Source organism: Anolis carolinensis, chromosome 1 (assembly GCF_035594765.1).
Source record: "Anolis carolinensis isolate JA03-04 chromosome 1, rAnoCar3.1.pri, whole genome shotgun sequence".
Lineage (NCBI taxonomy): Eukaryota > Metazoa > Chordata > Lepidosauria > Squamata > Dactyloidae > Anolis > Anolis carolinensis.
The window spans coordinates 261,990,153-262,012,140 of record NC_085841.1 but is presented as its reverse complement, the minus strand read 5'-3'; the positions used below and the strand labels follow the sequence as shown (position 1 = coordinate 262,012,140).

Sequence of the window (21,988 nt, the reverse complement as noted above, 5' to 3'; positions counted from 1 at the left end):
ATATACAGGAATATACAATCAAGGCACCCCTGTCCAACCTCTGTTTAAAAACCTCAGAGAAGGAGACTCCACCACCCTCTAAGGCAGCATATTCCACCATCAAACAGCTCTTACTATCTGGAAGTTCTTTCTAATGTTTAAGCGGAATCTCTTTTTCTATCATTTGCTTCATATCCAGAGGCGGTCCAACCATAAGGCGAACTAGGCACTCGCCTGTGGCGCCATCGCCCCGGGGGCGCCATCATCCTGGGAGGAGGGCGCCACTCTCTGCCTCCTTCTCCTTCGGACCTCCCGGTGCCCACGCTGGGCCTTCCAGCCGGCGCAGGACCGCCTTCGCACCACGTGAGCCCACCTTTGGGACCTTCAGAGATTGTGAGGTTTGTGGGAACTTGGAAGCTAGGTATGTGGGGTTTATATATCTGTAGAAGGTCCAGGGTGGGAGAAAGAACTCTTCTTTGAAGCAGGTGTGTATGTTGTAATTAATCACCTTGATTAGCATTTAATGGCCCTGTGGCTTCAAGGCCTGGCTTCTTCTTGCCTGGGAGAATCTTTTTTTAGGAGGTGTTAGCTGTCCCTGAGTGTTTACTGTCTGGATTTCTTCTGTTTTCAGAGTGTTGTTCTTTATTTATTGTCCTGATTTTAGAGGGTTTTTTTTAATACTGCGGGCTATCTGGGTTATCTAAGTCCACACTGCCCTATATCTCTGTTCAATATTTAGTGCTAAATTTGCAAATATAGTAATTCCTACATAACATTACCATGTATCGAACTGCTTTTTCTATTGATTTGTTGTAAAACATGATGTTTTAGTGCCTAATTTGTAAAATCTTAATGTAATTTGATGTTTAATAGACTTTTCCTTAATCCTTCCTTATTATCAAACATTTTCGCTTATCCAACGCTTTTATTTTTCAGTGATTGGTTTGGGGGGGGGGGGGGGGGCGCCAAAATTCTGTTCGCCTACACTTGAAAAATACCTAGGGCCGGCTCTGTTCATATCCTAGTTTCCGGAGTAGTAGAAAACCAGTTTGCTCCATCTTCAATATGCCATTCTTTCACATATTTTAACATGGCTATCATGTCCCTTCTTAACTTTCTCTTCACCAGCTAAACATACTCAAATTCCTAAGCTGCTGTTCTTAAGACATGGTTTCCAAACCTTTTATCATTTTGGTTGCCCTTCTCTGAACATGCTGCAGCTTGTTAATATCCTTCTTGAATTGTGGTTAAGATGATCGACCAGTGTGGTTCATAACAGTGAAACATTTTGATTAATTTGTGGGAATTTTTGCTCGTAATGTGAGTTATTAAGAATGTATGCTTCCAGTCCCTTTGCCTCTTCTCCATTTTATCCTTATTTCAAAATGGTTTCTGCTTTGTACTTGTGAAACAGTCAGTCACTTTCTCCCCCAGTGTCACAATATTTATATTTTGTAGCTCTCGAGAAGATTAATGCCAAAATGTTGCATTTGTTTCCCTGGAGATTTTTGTCTGTCTCGTACACATGCATGCTTGTGCATACAAACACATGCACTTCCACACATTTTCTGAGTCACACAAAGGTAGGCTTTTGAAACCTGCAATGGCATGTAGGCAGATGTAAGGAACCCAGGCCAATGCATTACCAGCTTTTTCCAAATTTTCATTTATTACTCATTTCTTTATCTATAGGTGGAGGCTATTTTATAATCTAGTAAGTAGAAAGAGAACCAGTGTACTTTAGTAGTTTGATTGTTCAGCTAGGACACATGGAAACCAGGGACTCAGCTGGGAAAAAGATGACTTGCCCTGTTGAAAAATAGAGTGTGGGTGGCAATTTATCGTTTGAGGAAGTAAGCACTGCAGTGCCACCATTTTAGCTTAATGTTAGCACTATTCTTCTAGGCAGTTCTTTTAAAAAAAAGATGTAAGGAGGTAATGCGGTGGGAAACAAAAGCCAAACATGCAAAGAATGTAAAGTAGAAAAACATCTGTGGATAAATGGATACAGCCACATCTAACATCATAACATTTGGAGGACCACTACCAATGTGTTACCCAGTTATGCTTGTTAAAGGTGGGGTTATGTGCACAAACTGTTTCCACTTGTCTGTGCTTTTAAACTATTTTTAAGGAGGAGTTTTTATTCTGTTTTTAAATGTTTTTATCTATATATTTTGTATATTAAATATTTTACATCCTTTCTGAGCCCAGGTATATTGGGAGGCTATAGATATTAATCCCCCAAACAAACCCACATTACAAACAAGACATCCCCAAATGAATCAAAGCATGTTGACATTTTATTGTGGTATTTGCATAAATCAGGAGACCATTTGGAGAGGGAAGCAAAGTGTCAAGAAGCAACATTAATTGGTGCAGCATAAATTGCTCAAATTGACCATCTCTCTAGATGTGCCCAATGGCTCTTACATGAGACTGTTTCTACTTTGGGATTAAATCCAGTGTTAGTCCTAACTAGAAAAAAAGTCAATGAATTTACTGTGATTTGTTAGCTATCACTTCTGTAAGTCCCATTGATCTTAAAGTGTTTAGTCTAACTGGGATGAGCATTAGCCCTTTGTTTTACATGGTAGCCCACAGGACCAAGCAGTAAAACTTGAGGGGGTAACTCATGTTATCATTGCTTGGAGAAAATCACAATTTTACCCAATCCACCTTTGCAGTTCTTTGCCCTACTACTTGCCACAACAGTTCTTGCTTTGTAGAAAGTTGGCTCTCCAAGCAAGACCTGACAAGAGGATTATAGCCAATATGGTAAATTATATAAGGAAATACTACTCAAAGAGTCACATCGACCTGGAACAAAACCTGAGATTATTTGGAATGGGCACATAACATTAAGTTGGGTAGATTTATATATTTTGAGTTTGTTTAGGCTTTGGTACCCCGCCTTTTTGGGCTGGGCTGGATCTAGGAAGTTTCAAGTAGAGAATGAATATCAGAACTACTACACTGTAGCTGACCATAAAATTCAACTAGGGGTCATTCTACACAGGCCCTAAAATCTGCGAGAAACTGGGATAAAAGGGGTAGGGTGGTTAGATGATGCTTGCCGAAAATGTGTGCTGAATTGTGTCATCAGCTGCAAGACACGGGTTAAAAAGGTGCACTTAAAATCTGAGATCAGCCAAAAAATGTGCATATTTGCATCACTGTATATCCCTGCACTCAAGAAAAACACGGGACTTCATTGTCATATGCTGGTGTGGACTGCTCCAGTGCCCGTGCACATTTTAAAATCCTGAAACAGCTGATGGAGCCACGGACACACAGGTGGCTAAATGGAAGCACAATTTGAAAGCAATTACAATGAGAATTCTGCAACCATTCCTTTGTTCTCATATTTATGAAATTAATCAGAGCTTGAATTTACACATTGGGCACCAGGATGGCAGACAAGTGACCCCAAAATGAAGTGGGCAGAGGGGATCTGTGTTTGCCTTCCTCTGAGAGAGTGGCACCTCCCCAATGTCACCCAGTAGGTTTGTATAGCTGACTTGGGACTCAACACCTCGTTTCTAATTTCATAAATCAACACTCCAATCGTTATTGTTTATTTACATCACTTGTGCCCTGCTCTTTAGCTCCTACAAGCTCCTTTGCAAGATAAATAGTGTGATAGTCTCTGCCCTGAGGCTTACAATCTAAAATTAAAATATGATACACAAGGTAAAAGGCAATGGTGGTGGCAGCTGGGTAGCAGGGAGACAAGTTCAGTGCTCAGAATATAATGACTAGATGGAGATGGTTCAAGCAGTCTGGTGCTGGTTGCCACCCAGATCAGAAAGTTAATGGCATCTGCTGCTACTTGTTCTCTCAGTTGCAGTGTGTCTAGACAATTGGATTGTAAAATATCTTCTTGCTGTGCAATCAAGCAATGCATCCTTTTGCTTGCCCTTCTATGATATTAAGGCTTCATCTACATCAGTGGTTCTCAACCTGTGGGTCCCCAGATGTTTTGGCCTTCAACTCCCAGAAATCCTAACAGCTGGTAAACTAGCTGGGATTTCTGAGAGTTGTAGGCCAAAACACCTGGGGACCATAGGTTGAGAACCACTGATCTAGATGGTTGTTCAAGAACTGCTGAGAACTGCAAGAAAAAAGTCTTTGTTACGTTAAAGTTGATAGCTGTAGGAGGGTTTGTCCAGTCGCAGCCAGATCTAGACAGGATGGAGGTCAGCCAGCTAATCCCTCTGTGACTTGTAGGGAAGGGAATGTTCTATCTTTATGAAGAGACTGCAAGATGTTTGCTTCTTAATCAAGGACTGCCGCCACTATTAATTGACCACAGTCTAAGCATACATGGATTTTGACCTGTGGTAAGAATTTCCCTGCTTATTGTTTGTTTTGGAGTTGAAGAGCAGTCCTTCCATTCAAGATTCTTATAAATAATCAAATAGCTTCAGATGTAAGCAGTCAAGTTTACATTGAAAGCTAGTTGAGATGTATGGGACTGGTTTTGTGACTCAGTCCAGGCTCCTAATTCAAAATATTTATTCAAGCATCAAGGATAATAAAATGCATAAAAAGAACATTAATGTATAGTTAATGTTTCATGCTGGTTCATCACCTTACCTTACACAAATCGTAGAATCCTTATACGTGCCAAGGTGCAAGGTGGAACAAGCAGCTCTTCAAGGCCAAATTATGTTTATGGTGCATTGTTCTGGCAGGAATGCTGATCAACAAACAGCTATTCAGATAGGATCCTGGGACTGGTGAGGTCCAACAAGCAGTCATGGGTGAAAATGCTTATACCAAAGGAAGTACCATTAGGATGTGGACGGGCAGTTTGTGCAGCACTCACAAACCCAAACAGGCTAGATAATGGGATGCATGGCCAATTTACAATATCTATAGGACATTAAGCTGTCCAACGTGGCTTTAAGAGATCCACATTTCTTGTTGACCACAATGTATTCTGTATTCTTGTAAGGTTGGTATGCTATTTCATTTATTCATCAATTAAAATATTTCCATCCTTTGCTTTCATATGAGATCTCGGCATGTGGGCAGTATACAATTAAAGCAAAACACACAATTTCATATTAAAGAAAAAACAAATTAAAAGCATATTCAGTCAAATTAAGTCAAACAGCAGAAAGACTAAGGACCTCATTGCCACACAACATGGCGAATCTGTGGGGCAACGTGGGAAAAACGGTTGCCCCACGTCACCCACTGCACCCCTTACTTCATCCCACAGGGATAAGTGTGTTGTTCTCTATGGAACACAATAAGCCTCCCATGTTCCCAGGGAAATATCCTATCATGCTGCCAGGACACTTGCTCTACGGAGTCCTGCCGGAAATTGCCTTAGGTCGTGTGATGGGGTCCAGTGGGCTCAAAGGAGGAAGTGTGTAGCAGCGTGCTAGAATGATCATTTTCTTTTGTGTGATGAGGTAACTCAATCAAAACCATGTATATTGAAAAAGAGAAATTAGGTCCCAAAGGCATTTACAAAAAGACTTTTAATATTAATTTGGTGAGTGGAAGAAACCAATGTTAGTACCATTTGGGTGTCTAAGAGGAGTGTATATAGGGAGAGGTACTCTATCAAATATTGAGTTCCCAAGCCATTTATTATATGCATTGCTTTTGTTGCTATTATGGAAGAAAGAATCGTTGCTAGGAATCCTAAAGTAAGAGAGGGTTCAATCTTTGGATTTTGCCATAGACCTCTCCATTTACATTGCCTTTTCTTGGATTCTGAGAAGCAAGACTTTTACATCAATTGCCCCAAGGTATAGAATGGACCTACTACTTCTTGAAGTTCCTCATTCCTGCTGTACTGATCTTCTGGAAAGAATGGAAAACAAACATATCTCCTGTGTTTAAACTACACATTAGCTTGCTGGGTTTGTCTGTTGAGTACTGCTTTTCTTCTAAGACCTGTCCCTCCGTAAAATATTTATTTCACGTGTATGCAATATTTATGAGCATGTGCAAAAACAACTAATTAACTGGGTTGCTGTGATTTCTGGGCTGTATGGGGATGTCTGAGGATGCCTGCCATAGATGTGGGCGAAATGACAGGAGAGAATGCTTCTGGAACATGGCCATACAGCCCGGAAAACTCACAGCAACCCAGTGATTCCAGCCATAAAAGCCTTCAAAACACAGCTAATTAATTTTTTTAATAAACTCTATAAAATACATGCATTCTAGAACAAAAATAAAGAAACAGAGATGAAGACTTGTCGTAATAATAATATTGTAAAAGAACCATTCATTCCTCAGCAACCTTTGCCCTTTGTTTCTTCCTTGTGACATACTAGATGCAATTAACCAATAATTCATCTATTATCCCCAAATTTTTCTTTTTCCTTTCCCTTGTCCCCCATCCCCTATTTTCCTATAAAATGTTAAATAAAAATATTTGAAAAAATAGAAAAAATGGGATTGTAAGACAAGTCTGAGAATGAGAGAAAGACCGATTTCCTTATCAGAAGTGTTCTACCATGAGACAATCATTATCTCTCTTTAGACACAAGCTATCCCAAACAGTTTTTAACCACCAAAATATTTGTTAATTGTTTTAAAAGGACATTTAAGGAACAGTGTGCATTGCTGTGTATAAGAACTGTATACTGTATATCGTGAATTAAGCAGGCGACAACTTTCTTTTTGAACCATCTTAAGCTCTTACTAAAACTAAAAAAAGTCGTAAGTTTCTATACAGGGCGTTTCACTTCAAAGTGGGAGGAAGTTTAAGCAGTTGTGGTTTTTAGCTCTGCTAGTGTCGAAGTGTGCACTGTGTGATATCAAAATGAACGTGAACCGTTTTCTGTAAAGCAGCAGTGGTCAACCTGTGGGTCCCCAGATGTTTTAGGCCAACAAACCCCAGAAATCCCAGCCAGTTTACCAGCTGTTAGGATTTCTGGAAGTTGAAGGCCAAAACACTTGGGGAGGGGACCCACAGGTTGAGAACCACTGCTGTAGAGCAAGAATAATTCAGTGTTTTATTTTTACAAATACAGGATTGTTCTGCATTACGTGGCTTTCTGGCAAGAACACCTGCTATCTGAAAAGTGAAAACCATGAAAAAGGATGAGACAAAGACGTCATAGTGCCTTTCAGTTAAATTAAATAACATCCGTATTATAAAGTTATTTTTGATGATGACAGGCTCTACTTTCTTTGGGGATGACTTGAAACCCTAATTTGATCAAAATGCTCTTTTAGAAACCTAAATCATTTGTCCCTTCTCAGAGCCACCTTTTCCAGCAATCACTGGGCAGAGGAAATGCCCATTAAACCAGCTTCTTGCCCAACATGCAGGGATGTCTAGTATTGACTTCCCCGAGCTATGAAAGAAGTCTGGACTAGAGCTCATTAAAATGTATTTCATCTGCTTTTCATTTCTGAGCTTATGGGTCTAAAGTATAACCTCAGTTCATGTGTGAAACAGCCAAAAGAATGTGGAGGAAGAGGTCTCTGAGAGGGCAAACCTGGATGTGCCATGCAATTTGCCCTGGACCCTTAAAATAAGTTGCTGCCTCAGTGAAGTGAAGGGCTCTTATCAAAAGGTAAAATTCAACAGCCAGCTTAGTTGAACTTTATACTTGGAATGGGTGAGGTTGCCATCTTGACCTTTGTATTGGAAAATAGATCACAATTTTACAGAAATTTACATAATGTCAGAAGCCAGGACAACTAATGAAGCTGGATGGTAGAAGATTGCGGAAGTACTTCAGGGCACTGAATTTGCTATCTCGGTGTTATAGTGATACCCAGCAAGCACCATAGGTGGCTTCTGTGACACAGGCATCCGAAACCCTTCTGAGACCTAGTGGGAAAGCCTTGTTCCTCCCACCAATATCTTTCTGTTGCAACTCCTTATTGTGCTGTTGCTGCCCAATGTGCCCATCCCTACATCACCAGAGGCTGGAGGATAATAAAGGATCCCACTGTGGAAGAACCCCATAGAGCTAAAGTGCTGAGTAAGAGAGCCTTTGAACTGAAATTCCTGTTTGACAAGTGCTTAATCCAATTTTGTGGGTTGAAATGCCATTCCAGTCCATACAACAGATTTTTGGTAGATTTAAGAGATAGAACCATCTCACTCATGCATGGCACAAAAAAATAAGAGACATTTCATGCAGCAGAATTGTTTCCCACACTTCTCATTATGTAATAGTATGGCAATCTATACAATGATCCAAATAAGCGATTGTGATATTTTCTAGAGGAAGAAATTTGAACTGTTACGGTCCTGCCAAGTATGCCTGTTTGACTTGTTTAATACAAGGGTAGTTGCAAGAATTTTGACTCACAACTATTTATATTTGTTTACTCTTTTGAAGACTCAGCTTATTGTGCAACTAGAGTCATAAGAACTATTACAGGTAAATATTTGTACCAGCTTCTGTATTCATTGGTCTATTTGGTTTGTTTCCAACAATAGCCAGAATAAAACCCAATTGAAGTGAGAGATTAGGCAATATCTCCAGTGAATGTGTTCATCCTGAAAGTAGGTTGCTAAATTTGAAGGTTACTGAAGTGCAAACTGCTCAAGGTGGTCATGGCAGTTTGGGATAATATTGCCTTGGGAAGTGTACACCAAAAAAGACACAGAACAAGTTGACATCTTTTATAGAGACTCTAGCATAAAACGTTTTTTTAGGCTAGAGTCTAAAACTAGCCCAGTAACTACAAGAGATCTGGTCACCCAAACAACCTCTCTAGCCTTACTAACCCGAGGAAGGCCAGCTATTGGTTTTAGGCTGTGCTGCACTCACCCTGATTACACAAATATTACCTTGTGAGGGACATGGAACTAATGAATTCAGGAAGATACAATATATTTACAAATATTGTAGGTAAAGGTAAAGGTTTTCCTCTGACATTAAGTCTAGTAGTGTTTGGGGGTTGTTGCTCATCTCTATTTCTAAGCCGAAGAGCCGGCGTTGTCCATAGACACCTCCAAGGTCATGTGGCCGGCATGACTGCATGGAGGGCCGCTACCTTCCCGCCACAGTGGTACTTATTGATCTACTCACATTTGCATGTTTTCGAACTGCTAGGTTGGCAGAAGCAGGGAGTTCACCCCGCTTCCCGGATTCGAACTGCTGACCTTTTGATCAGCAAGTTCAGCAGCTCAGCGGTTTAATCCACTGTGCCACTGGGGACTAACAAATATTGTATCTCACTTAATTTTCCTTTAACTATATGGACCACGTAAGTTATATATTCAGGCTCACGCAGCTTAGCATTTCTGATTATGGTTTTTGAGATGATGGGCCTATCTATGCATCTGGTTAGTGAGTGCTAACATGACATAATGACCATTGACTCAGACTAGAAACAGGGACACCAGGATTTATATTCACATCCAGCCATGCAGTTCACTTTGAAACAAGCCTTACAGTACAGCTCCCATACCTACTGGATGGCAATTTCATTTATCCACTTGCAATGAACTATGGCCTCTAGGGATTTTCTAAGTCTTCAGCACAACTCTATGGCATTCTTGGAAGTCCTTTATTTCCCGTACTAGGGTTAATTGTCAGGTATCCACATAAAGCAGTGGTTCCTTACCTGTGGACCCCCAGATGTTTTGGCCTTCAACTCCCAGAAATCCTAACTGCTAGTAAACTGACTGGGATTTCTGGGAGTTGTAGGCCAAAACACCTGGGGACCCACAGGTTGAGAACCACTGACATAAAGGGTATGCAGATATGGGGGTCATATTTTTCAGTATTTTTCAAACTACCTTACAGAGTGGGTGGGTGTGAGATGCATTCCCAAACTCCTTGAAGGAAAATGAGGATTTTTAAAATGTAATAATTACATAAAGACTTGGTGTAGATGGAAAACAACAGTACAGGGTTGCAAAGACTGAACTGTGTTCTTGTCCCAATAGGCACAGCTGGGATGCAGCTTGTCTTAATGTCTTAACTTGCTTCCTCAAACGCTCAGAATAATAAACAAGTTTCAAATCCTAAAACGCGGTTTCCTTGGCACTTCCTTGAATGCTCATGAAAAACTTTTCTCAGTCTTGACTATGGCCGATATTCCCCGGGGAATTGCCTAGCTAGAGTTTGTTGGTTCTTATTCTCTTATTTCCTCTGTATGTTTCTAAATATTATTTATTTACCATAACCCCATATTTCTTGTGCTCTCTTTTCTATGGCAGTCCAAACCTATGAAGATGACTGGAAATTTCCTAACACTGCAAAAAAGGAAAATAAACTTCCTTTTGCTGTACTTTAGATCATGGTGGAGCAAGTTTGGAGTAGCTGGGGGCATTTTTGTCCTCTTCGGTCCTTAGCAGATCACATTTCTGAAATCTCCTTTCCTTGGAAAAAAAGAGTGTAAAAATACATACCTAGTCATGTTCTCTGAAGTGTCTGGCTATACCAAGCTCCTCTTTCAAACAGTCTTTTAGAAGTAGGGTGTGACTTAGCTCTTTTTTTTCCTCTAAAGAAGACTACTTTGGATTTTTAACAGCTCCCTCTTTCCCCATAGTTGTGTGAAATGCACTTCACCTATTCCTGGCTTAGAAATGTGTGCTGTTTAGCCTTTGTCAATTGTGAGAAAGGGAATAGAACTGTATGTCATGCACATTACATGTGAAAAAAAATCCATGCATGAGACTGGTGAAATAATTATGCCATTTCTTGGAGTGGGAAGGACATATTTCTAGCAGTGAGAAAATAAGAGCAGCTTTTGGACTCACCCTCTCAATCTTAGATTGACTGCAGCAGGAGAAACCAAATTTTCTTTGAAAATCATGAGACTGTAAACCATTAAGCATTATAAAAATTATAATATCTTAGCTCAAATAATTTTAATCATAAAACCACAGAGCTGGAAAAGAGCACACGAGCCATCCAGTCCTACCCCACTCAATATAATCACATTTTTTGTCAATTTTTTTGGTACGTCAGCTTTAATATTATGGTAGAGAAAGAGGGCAATAGGGATGACACCATGAATTACTACACTACGTGATACTAACCTAAGCAATGCCACTATTTCCAATGACTTATTCCACATTTGATGGAGTAAGGAACTATTTCCCCACAAATAATAGTGTTTGAAAGGATAAATATGTTCAGTTGTAATGGGAAGACAAGTTACGGCATTTAAAACTAGTAGGAAAACACATGCTGGCGAACTATGATTGAGCCTCAAATTCTTTGCACACTTTTTTTTTTTACAAACTAATTGGCAAGCACATTTGACTTTTCCCAGCATGAAGTAAATATAGCTATTCATAATATCATAACGTGAAATAATGACATCATATATGAAGAATTATAACAATCTAACGTTCATGGAACAATGAATTCTCTCACCTTTGTACTTAGGAATATTTTGAACCAGATGGACTTACAAATCTGGATAGTTGCTTATTAACCTGTTATCTGAGAATCCAAAGGAGTTGTTGCAACATCATGACTTCTGTATGAATTGCCATTGGTCTTTCAGCAAATATTAGTTTATGCCAGAAACAGAAGTTCTGTTTAAGAGGTCAAAGAGCTGGCATGCCTTTCTTTGCAGATTTTCCTCTTCCCTTGTGGAGAGCAATTCTACACTATTTACTTATTGTGTTTTTATTTAACATAAATGCTGCTTTTCCTCCAGAGCAGGACCCAAGGCAACTTATAAAACAACAAAATAATGCATATATTATACAATATAAAAATTAGAAATCATACAATACAATTAAAGAAACAAAATAAAACACACACAAGTTAGAATACAGTAGAGTCTCGCTTATCTGTCATAAACTGGTGAGCAGAATGAGCAAAACTGACGGATAACAGGGTGGGTGCTAGCTCACCCACCCTCCCTCCCTTGCTCACTTACCAGGCTGCCTTGGGGCCCGGCCTGGCGAAGGAGCGAGCAAGCGAGTGAGCGAGGGAGGGCCTTCGCTGTCCTCCTTCACTCACCCGTCCCCAATCCCTCTGGTCCTTCACCATGCCGGGTCCCGGCGGCACTGGGTCCCAGCCTGGCGAAGGAGCGAGTGAGTGAGCGAGCAAGGGAGGGTCTTTGCCACCCTCCTTCACTCGCCCGCCTACCATCCCTCAGCTCCTTCACCACACCGGGTCCCAGCAGCACCAGGTCCCGGCCTGGCGAAGGAGCGAGTGAGCAAGCAAGCAAAGGAGGGCCTTTGCCGCCCTCCTTCATTCGCCCACCCGCCGTCCCTCTGGTCCTTCACCACTGGGTCCCAGCAGCACCGGGACCCGACCTGGCGAAGGAGCGAGCGAGTGAGCGAACAGGGGGGGGGGGCTTTGCCTCCCTCCTTCACTCGCCCACCTGCTGTCCCTCGTTCACTCACCCCGCTGGGACCCAGCAGGGTGAGTGAGTGAGTGAGAAAGAGCAGGGGAGGACATTTGCCTTGAATAATAAGGAGTGTCGGGTAAGCGAACTCAGATAAGCGGGACTCTACTGTATATATTGAAGGGGAGGGGCTTCTACACTGCCAGATAATCCAAGTTATCAAATCAGAAAATCCATATTATGTGCTTTGGAGTGGATTATCTTAGAGCCCTTCAAGACAGGCCTTATATCCCGGGATCTGATCCTGGGTTTTCTGTTTATCCCAGATTATCTGGCAATGGGGACTCATAAATCCAGGTTAAATCAGAAAACCTGGGATCAGAGCCTAGGATATAGGGCCTGTCTGGAAGGGCCCTTAGTTTACACTGCCATATAATCCAGTTCAAAGCAGACAATGTAGAATTTATACAGCTGTGTAGAAGGGGCCATTGAGAGATTGTTTCCAAAAGGCAACAAAACCTTAAATAATAAATAAATAAATAAATAAATAAATTGAAAAATAAGTTATAGGTAGCAGCACATTGTTGGCTAGGAGTCAAATATTATGTTCAGATCAAAACGATCTAAATGTATGCAATCACTTCTGTACAGGGCTTGGAAAATTGCCTGTAATAGCAAAAGAATGCATATCATCAGCATAGTTTTAAAAATGCCTATAAAATTTGTTCAGATTGATTTGTTACCTTTTGGAAACAAGCTCCACATTTATAAAACATGTTCAGTAACAGCTATTCCTGCTTCAATAAAAATGTTTTCACCTGCCAGTGAAGAGAAAGCAGACAGGGGCCTCATGGCTTCCCACAGAAAAGAGTTCAATAACTTGTTGGGCAGCCACTGAGAAGGCTCTCTCTTGTGTCCTCATGTGATGGTGAAGGGACTGAAAGAAACCTTCCTTTGTAAATCTTAATATTCTGTCAGGTTGTTATATGAATATGCATTCTTTCAGATAGTCTGGACCAAAACCGTCTAGTGCTTTATAGGTCTACAATTCTGTAGTTGGGGTGATGAAAATGCTAAGTTACACCATCATAACTATTGCCATCATCTATATGTGCACATACCAAGAGTGGCAGGGGAAACCCATAATTTGGAAAATCTCAAAATGGTGCAAAAATAGCACATTGTATCCACAGTATTTATGGAAATCACCTAAGTGTATGAATTGGGAACTGTGCTGGCCATGATGCCCACAAGCCACACACAAAGCTAGTGCCTGTGAATACATGATAGCAAAGAAATTCCCCATTTTGTAGCACAATCCACAGCAAAATGGCAAAGCAGCATACCCGCTCTGTGAACCCAAGAGACATTGACAGTATTTACCACACTGCATCATTTCTGAGAAATCCCTCCAAGTGAGGGCTCAGGTCCCCTTTTGTTGATCCCAAGACATATTTCTGACAGAAGGCATAAAGGAAGAAACATAGCTATGTAGGAGAAAAAGCTAATCTGGAGTACACCCAGTTGCTTTGGCGGAGATGTTCAAGACCTGCCCAGCAATAATAAAGAACCTTTTGACAAGTAGACAAAAAGCCAGGAGGACCTGCAACAAGCACAAACACATGAGAGCAATCCAGTGTGCAACATCATAGACATGGGATGGAGAATCTTGACCTTAAATTATTATTATTGATCACGGTATTTTGCAAATGACTCATTTCCATTGTGCCTAAACAGAGGTTCATGTTGCATTACAAGACTCAATGACTTTCATCACCAGTTAGGAAGGGCATAAGGTTCATCACATTAATTTGAAATAGGGCAAGAAATAAAACTGAAACTATTTACAGAAATGCTCCAATTTAAAGTAGTTCTATTTATTGCATGAACTTGTTGAATGCATTTTCATAGATTCATAGAATCATAGTCCAACCCCCTGCCAAGAAGCAGGAAAATTGCATTCAAAGCACCCCCGACAGATGAACTTCCAGCCTCTGCTTAAAAGCCTCCAAAGAAGGAGCATCCAGCACACTCTGGGGCAGAGAGTTCCACTGCTGAACAGCTCTCACAGTTAGGAAGTTCTTCCTAATGTTCAAGTAGAATCTCCTTTCCTGTAGTTTGAAGCCATTACTCCGCATCCCAGTCTCCAGGGCAGCAGTAGACAAGCTTGCTCCCTCCTCCCTATGACTTCTTCTCACATATTTATACATGGCCATCATGTCTCCTCTCAGCCTTCTCTTCTGTAGGCTAAACATGCTCTTTAAGTCACTCCTCATAGGGCTTGTTTTCCAGACCCTTGATCATTTTAGTCTCCCTCCTCTGGATACATTTCAGCTTGTCAACATCTCCCTTCGATTGCAGTGCCCAGAATTGGACACAGTATCCTAGCTGTGGTCTTACCAAGGCAGAACAGAGGGGTAGCATTACTTTCCTGGATCTAGACACTATACTCCTATTTATCATTGAACCCCTTGCTTGGGGTCTCCATTGAAATTGCCAAAACCCTGAGCATCTTTTTGTTTACTTGATTGGAACGCATTGTTTACCTGACTGGAACCCAAATGGAAAGGAATACCCCACTCCATTCCTTTCCACTTGCATCCCCCTCTTGGGCAGATCAAAAACAGATGCAAACCTTTAAAATAATATGACATTTTATAAAATTTCCCGTAACGACTGGAACCAACCAGCGATGGCATCGGATAGAGACTTGGACATATCAGGAGGTGGATCCTAACCAGAACCATTTCAGAACAATTAGAATCTAGCATGGTAGTTTTGAATAGCCGTCAGAAGGCTATACATAAATTTGTATGCTTGCAATTGCACCATGTCCGTTTTTTTGGAGCACTGACTCTGCTGACATCCTCTTTTGCTATTGAAAATAAAGCCTCTGATCATTGCCTTCTGCCCGTATGTGTCGCATTCGGTCTTTTGGATCTAGACACACTGGGCCTGAATCCACAGTCCTTATAGAAATTGAAATTACATAACAGGTAGATATGAGGACGTTGTGTCCCCTCAGTTGACTGGCAATGTTTGGGAACAAGGAAACTATCATCTTACTTCTCTGGCTTCATTCCCATAGAAGTTTATGCAGTGAGGAGCAGATGTGCTGCCAATGAACCCATTTACCTTAATTATATTGCAGATGCCTTCCCCTCTTTGCATCTTTAGAGAGAAAAACATTTTAAGTTTGGGGTAACATTGTTGCAATACAAATCAGTATCACCAATGTCAATGAAGTTTTTCAACAATTGAAACCATATTAAAGGTATGTCAATGTGTTGTCGAAGGCTTTCATGGCCAGAATCACTGGGTTGTTGTGCACTTTCCAGGATGTATGGTCATGTTCCAGAAGCATTCTCTCCTGACGTTTCACCCACATCTATGTTAGGCATCCTCAGAGGTTGTGAGGTATATTGGAAAACTAAGCAAGGGAGGTTTATATATCTGAGGAAGATCCAGGGTGGGAGAAAGAACTCTTGTCTGTTTTAGGCCAGTGTAAATGTTGTAATTTATCACCTTGATTAGCATTGAAAAGCCTTGCAGCTTCAATGCCTGGGTGATTCCTGCCTGGGGGAATCCTTTGTACTAAGGTGTTAGTTAGATTCATGTCTGTAATTCCTCTGTTTTCAGGGCGTGGTTCTTAATTTACTATTTTGATTTTAGAGGGTTTTTTTAAAAAAAATTATAAGTTTTGTGAGCAACTTTGATACAGTTCTTATTATGACAAGAATGTCTTTTCTGGATACAATAAAAGCAATTGAACAATATAACACAGACAATGTGAAAGAAGGTGTGAGGGGTGTGATTTTAGAGTTTTTTTTTAAATACTGGTGTCCAGATTTTGTTCATAATCATGGTTTCCTCATTTCTGTTGAAATTGTCCATATGTTTGTGGATTTCAATGGCTTCTCTGTGACATGATAGTTGTTAGAGTGGTCCAGCATTTCTGTGTTCTCAAATATTATACTGTGTTCTGGTTGGTTCATCAAGTGGTCCTCTATGGCTGACTTCTCTGGTTCAGTCAATCTGCAGTGCCTTTCATGTTCCTTGATTCATGTTTGGGTGCTCTGTTTCTTTCTCCCACCTTGGATCTTCCACAGATATATCAACCTCCCTTGCTTAGTTTTCCAATATACCTCACAACCTCTGAAGATGCCTGCCATAGATGTGGGTGAAACATCAAGAGAGAATGCTTCTGCAACATGGCCACACAGCCCAGAAAACTCACATCAACCCAGTGATTCCGGCCATGAAAGCCATCAACAACACATAGTACTGTGGTTGATTCTTGTGTCATTTCCTCTACAGCCTTTTGCTGTGATTAATAGTTTGCAGTATCAATATAAATAACAGTTGAAAGGACTTAAATATACTCACAACCTCTGGGGATGCCTGCCATAGATGTGGATGAAATGTCAGGAGAGAATGCTCCTGGAACATAACCATACAGCCTGGAAAATGCACAACAACCCAAGGTATGTCAACTTTGTTTTATGAATATTAAATTATGTATGTAAAAGACATGTCAGTAAAACTCACCATGATGAACATATCTAACAAGAAATCCATATTTAAAAAAAGAAGCCATGTTTCTCGGTCTGCTTCTTGCATGTTTCAAGTGTGTGTGTGTGTATGTGTGGGTTTAAATGTTCAAATGAAAAGTATGCTAGGGAGAGGGGGGAGTCAACATTGGCCATCTTTCCTTTCCATCACCTCAGGTCCTTGCCTCCCAGGTTTGCTCTAGAGTTTGAAATATCCCAGGCTGATGAAAAAGGGCCCAAGTAATGTAGGACAGAGAAAGAAGGTGCTGATATTTTATGCAATAGTTTCAGATTCATGCACAAGCTCATCAGACTAAGGCTCCTCTCAGCTTTGGACACCTCATTTTCTAATGCTTTATTCTTTCAACACCTTTACATTATAGACGAGTTATATAAATTTGAGGAGGGATCTACCCTTTCATCAGTTCTTTTTTCCCATGAGGCTCACTTGGGACTAATCATAAATATGTCACAGTATACTGTAGTGTGATATTTTTGATTTTTTGGCAACCAAAATACATTTGTAAGCTAAAAATAATGTGTTCCACTTTTCAACTGATTCCTTTCCCAGAGTGTTGCTGTCCTTAACCCATCAGAAAGGTAGAGGCTTCCTGTACAGAGTCCTTCAGAATATGAGCGATCTCTAAATTCTAAAAATGCAGAAATATTTATTAAAGAACTATATTTTCAGGGTAGAGGCAATGCTATAAAGCCTTGATGCTGCTTAAAATCTCAATATATCTAAAATGAGTCTGGTTACGGATTAAGGGGAGAACTCAATGAGCTGCAGGTAATAAGGAGAGTTCAGCTCTTCTCTGCTTCACTTAGCTTTCATTGTGAAAATGAAAAGCTTACTCCACATTTTATGCACGAATGGAGGAAACATGATGAACAAACATGACAGTCCTGTTATAACCAGTTTGGCCCTAAGGTAGAGAGTGTGAAATGCGGGTGGCTTCCCATCAGAGAAAACCTGAGGTTTAAAATCTTGTTAATATGGACAGTTGATAGCTAGAGGAATTTTTTGAAGAGTAGTAAGCATTTCTAACACCAGGCTGTTATGAACCATAGCTGCCATTTAGTTTCTATAACTATGGCTCCTATTTTCAAAAGGTTAGAAACCTAAGGTCTTATAGCTGAACATTATCTTATAGCCAAAAATCTCTCGAATTAAGGCTGGCTGTTAAACAAAAGCCTTTAGTTACAGGCTGAATGCTATTCTGAAAATGCTTCGGTTCATTCTAAGTAATACTTCTTTTTACCTTCTTCCAATCATGGTTATTTTTAGGTAAGAACAAAAGAGCAAGAAGAAACAATACAGCAACACAACACTGCCAGGCAACTACCCTGATTCTGCCAGTCCCATGGAGGAGATCTTGTTATCTTCACATGAGCAGTTCCTATTGAATAGTTCTGCTTGACAAGGTACAAAATTCCAGCTGTGCTGGAACTTGGCCTTCTTCCAAAAACTTGGGCTGAGTTGATGGTGAACTGGGCCATGAAAAAGAAGACAATGAAAGAATGCTAATTTTCACCAATGTGTTCCAGGGAAAGGTGCTAGACAGAGGAGGATGGAATCTGGATTTCTGAAACATGAATTCCATTACATTACCTTTATATTGTACATACACAAGAATTATTATCTTAAAGCATTAAAAAACAATATTGTTCAAGTAACCCAATTCAAAAAATTTATTCTGAATCTCTAATATAAAATTTCTATGGGATTGAGGGTGGGTAGGGAAAGGGCTGTGCATCTGCACAAATGTAGTGAACAGTGTTTTCAGAAAACATTCTTCCTGCCCAACTCAGGCCCCTTCTACACTGTCCTTATATCCCAGGATCTGATCCTAGGGGTGTGGGGTATGAGGGAGCCCCTGTGACACAGCAGAAGTAATGGATACTTCTCCTCTTCCCCTTGACTCATTCCAAAGCAGCTGGCAAATTGTTCACGACCACTGCAGTCAAGCTTGTAAAATAAAATTGCATGGAGAAGGAGAACCTCATACTAGTGGGAAGCACTTGACCTGCAAGCATCTCCAGATTAGGAGATGTTTTGACTCCTAATCCAGTTCCCAAACTGACTCAATAGTCCTTAAACAAATTTGGTCTTCAGTAACAGAAGTAGACACAACAAAGCCTTCATAGCACTGGAGTGGTGATAGCAGCCTCTAGATAACCGAAGTAAAAGGATTGATACACATAAACTGCTGGTATGGTGTTGTGGCTAGAGTACTGGACCTGAGGCTTTTTGCAATACATATTGTAGCAGTATGATTCCACTTTAATTGCCATACTTTGTTTCTATTTAATCCTATGGTATGTAGTTTGGTGAAGCAGTAGAGCTCTCTGGCTGGCAACACAATGTCCTTCTCCATAAACTAAAAATCTTAGGAGTGTATAGCATGGAAGCATGGCATTTAAAGTGGAATCATCGTGCTCTAATTGTGTGTAGATGCTATACATTCACTCCATAGTTTTCAATTCTTTGCTGCAAAGAAGCATTAGGAAGAAATTTAGCTGAGATATTTTGGAAAGGAGGGAGAACGCCTCTTCAGATGGGCTTCCAGACTTGGGACCTTTTCACACGAGGCATTTTTGCCCCGTTTTGCCACTTTTATTTACAACAAGGATGGGGCTTGCCATGCACCATCACACAACACATGGCAGGCCCTGCCCACATTCCTCCCAAAGTGGAAAGGAAACACTGAAAGGCACTTTCTCCACCTCTACCGGGTGGAAAGTGTAGTTTGGGTAGTTTCAATGGAGCTACCCGCATTTTCCTCCCCTTTTTGCAGTATGATGGCAGAAAGGGCAGTGGGGCAATGTGCGTTGCCTCTCTTTAAGCCATCTGATGGGCACATCAGATGTCCCATCCCCACTGTGTGATGGAGGAAGGAGGGAGGGCATGCAGGGCACCACGAGCAGCCCGGCGTGCCTTCCCTTTTGCGGTGCAATGGCAAGGCCCAATAGGGCAGTGTGAAGAGGTCCCTTGACTTCTGTGCAAAAACAAATTCAAATACTTTTTCTAAAGATATAGAAAGAAGGGCATTAATTTTGAATTCTGTAACACCCACACCTCTCAAAATCTTCCTTCAAGTCCCAAATTTCTAACATTGAAGAGAGTGAGACGTTGACAATCATTCATTCAAAATGAATGCAATATTTGCAATATTGTGTTGTTGAAGGCTTTCATGGCCGGGATCACAGGGCTGTCGTATGTCTTTTGGGCTGTGTGGCCATGTTCCAGAACTATTTTTTCCTGATGTTTCGCCCACATCTATGGCAGGCATCCTCAGAGGTTGTGAGGCATGGAAAAACTAGGCAAGGAAGGTAAAGGTATATATCTGTGGAGAGTCCAGGGTGTGACAAGAGTCCTTTGTCAGTTGGAAGCCAGCATTAATGTTTCAGTTAATCACCCTAATTAGCATTGGAAAGGTTTGTCTCTTGCCTGGGGCGCATCCTTTGTTCAGAGTCATTAGCCGTCCTTGGGGCTCTGTCCTTTGCAATATTGTTCTGTCACAATCCACTAAATGCGTAGATACTCAGATGATGAAACTCCTTGACAGCTCCAAGTCACCTTACTGTTCATTTCTGAGTTCAAAGTTTGAAAGATAAAGGATAAGCACCAGACTAATTCCATGAGGAGTGTCCCATCAAGGTCTCTTAGTAGGGAGCGTAGTGTTGAAACACCAATATTGATTTGGCTGGTGTACCAAGAATACTTCACATATTTCATATGCTCTCTTGTGAAACTCTGTCTTCTGCATGTGCCTTGGAACACGAGTAACATCCTGAATGAAGTCATTGGATGTTATCATAAGCCATTTTTTTTGTTTTTGTGGAAGTCTGTCTCAACCTACAGGCTCATCCTCTAGTCTCATCCCCAAAGCTCATCCTTCAGTCTCACTCCCCAAACTACAAGAGCATCCTTCAGTTTGCTTTTTACATACAGACCTGATTTATCCCCTTTCATTCCCTGATGATTGTGTCTGGGGAATAAGTAGTTTTGAAGAGTTTTCATTTATATTTGTACCTTTATGGGCCATCTTAGCTTCTGTTAAGAGAAACACAGTCATACAATAAGAAGGCATTAACAAATCTTTGGGCCCTTCCACACAGCCATATAATCCAGAATATAAAGGCAGATAATACACAATTTCTGCTTTATACTGGGTTATCTGAGTCCCCACTGCCATATAATTCAGGTTAATGTGGATTTTATACAGCTGTGTGGAAGGGGCCTTTGTTAAAGTCTTCAGAGGCATTCCCACAGGGTAACCCATGCCAACAGGTTTACCTACACCTTCCACTTAAGAATTCATGTTGGAAGAGATCCTAAGGTGTCGTCTTTACCACTATCGCTTTAATTTGCAATGATAATGTAAGATACTACACTTCCAGTCTTAATTTGGTGGTGATGTGTTCTCAAACTGTTTGAATAGTTTAGGATATGCCACATACAGTAGAGTCTCACTTATCCAACCTTTGCTTATCCAACATTCTGGATTAGCCAACGCATTCTGTCTTTTAGTAGTCAGTGTTTTTGTAGTCAATATTTTCAATACATTGCGATGTTTTGATGCTAAATTTGTAAATACAGTAATTACTACATAACGTTACCGTGTATTGAATTCCTTTTTCTGTTGATTTGTTGTAAAACATGATGTTTTGGTGCTTAATTTGTAAAATCATTATGTAATTCAATGTTTAATAGGTTTTTCCTTAATCCCTCCTTATTATCCAACATTTTCGCTTATCCAATGTTTGCCGGCCCGTTTATGTTGGATAAGTGAGACTCTACTGTATTTAGGGTTCATTGTGCCAAGATCAACAAGGAAAAGAGCTGCCTGAATCTCAGTATACTTCGTTCCTCTCTTTCTTTAATGTTTAGACATTCTTACCCAAGATCTCCCCTTCATGACATTAGCCACTTATCTCTCTTCTCGTATTTTGCTTTTCAGACTTTACTCTCCTCACCTTCTTTCTGTTCCATCTTCCTTGGCATTTGTCTCCTCCAAGTGTCATTGTTTTCTTTCCTCTCTTCTCCCATGTCTTTCCTTTGCCAACCATTATCCATCAGTACAAACATGCCAAGAAAGCTTCAAAACTAGAGAGTGATACCAAATACAAACTTTAGAGCCAAGGACACTGATAGCTTTGATCTAGTGAGTTGCAGGCAAACAACTGCTGAATGCAGGCAA

At 40.7% G+C, this 21,988-nt stretch overlaps 1 long non-coding RNA gene across 1 annotated transcript; it reads left to right on the top strand.

The window, feature by feature from the left end:
- The first annotated feature begins 12,234 nt into the window (after positions 1 to 12,234).
- LOC134295356 (uncharacterized) lies at positions 12,235 to 18,280 on the top strand. Its single transcript, XR_010001900.1, has 2 exons — positions 12,235 to 16,718; positions 18,073 to 18,280. It is a non-coding gene; the product is annotated as an uncharacterized LOC134295356 (long non-coding RNA).
- The last annotated feature ends 3,708 nt before the right edge of the window (positions 18,281 to 21,988 follow it).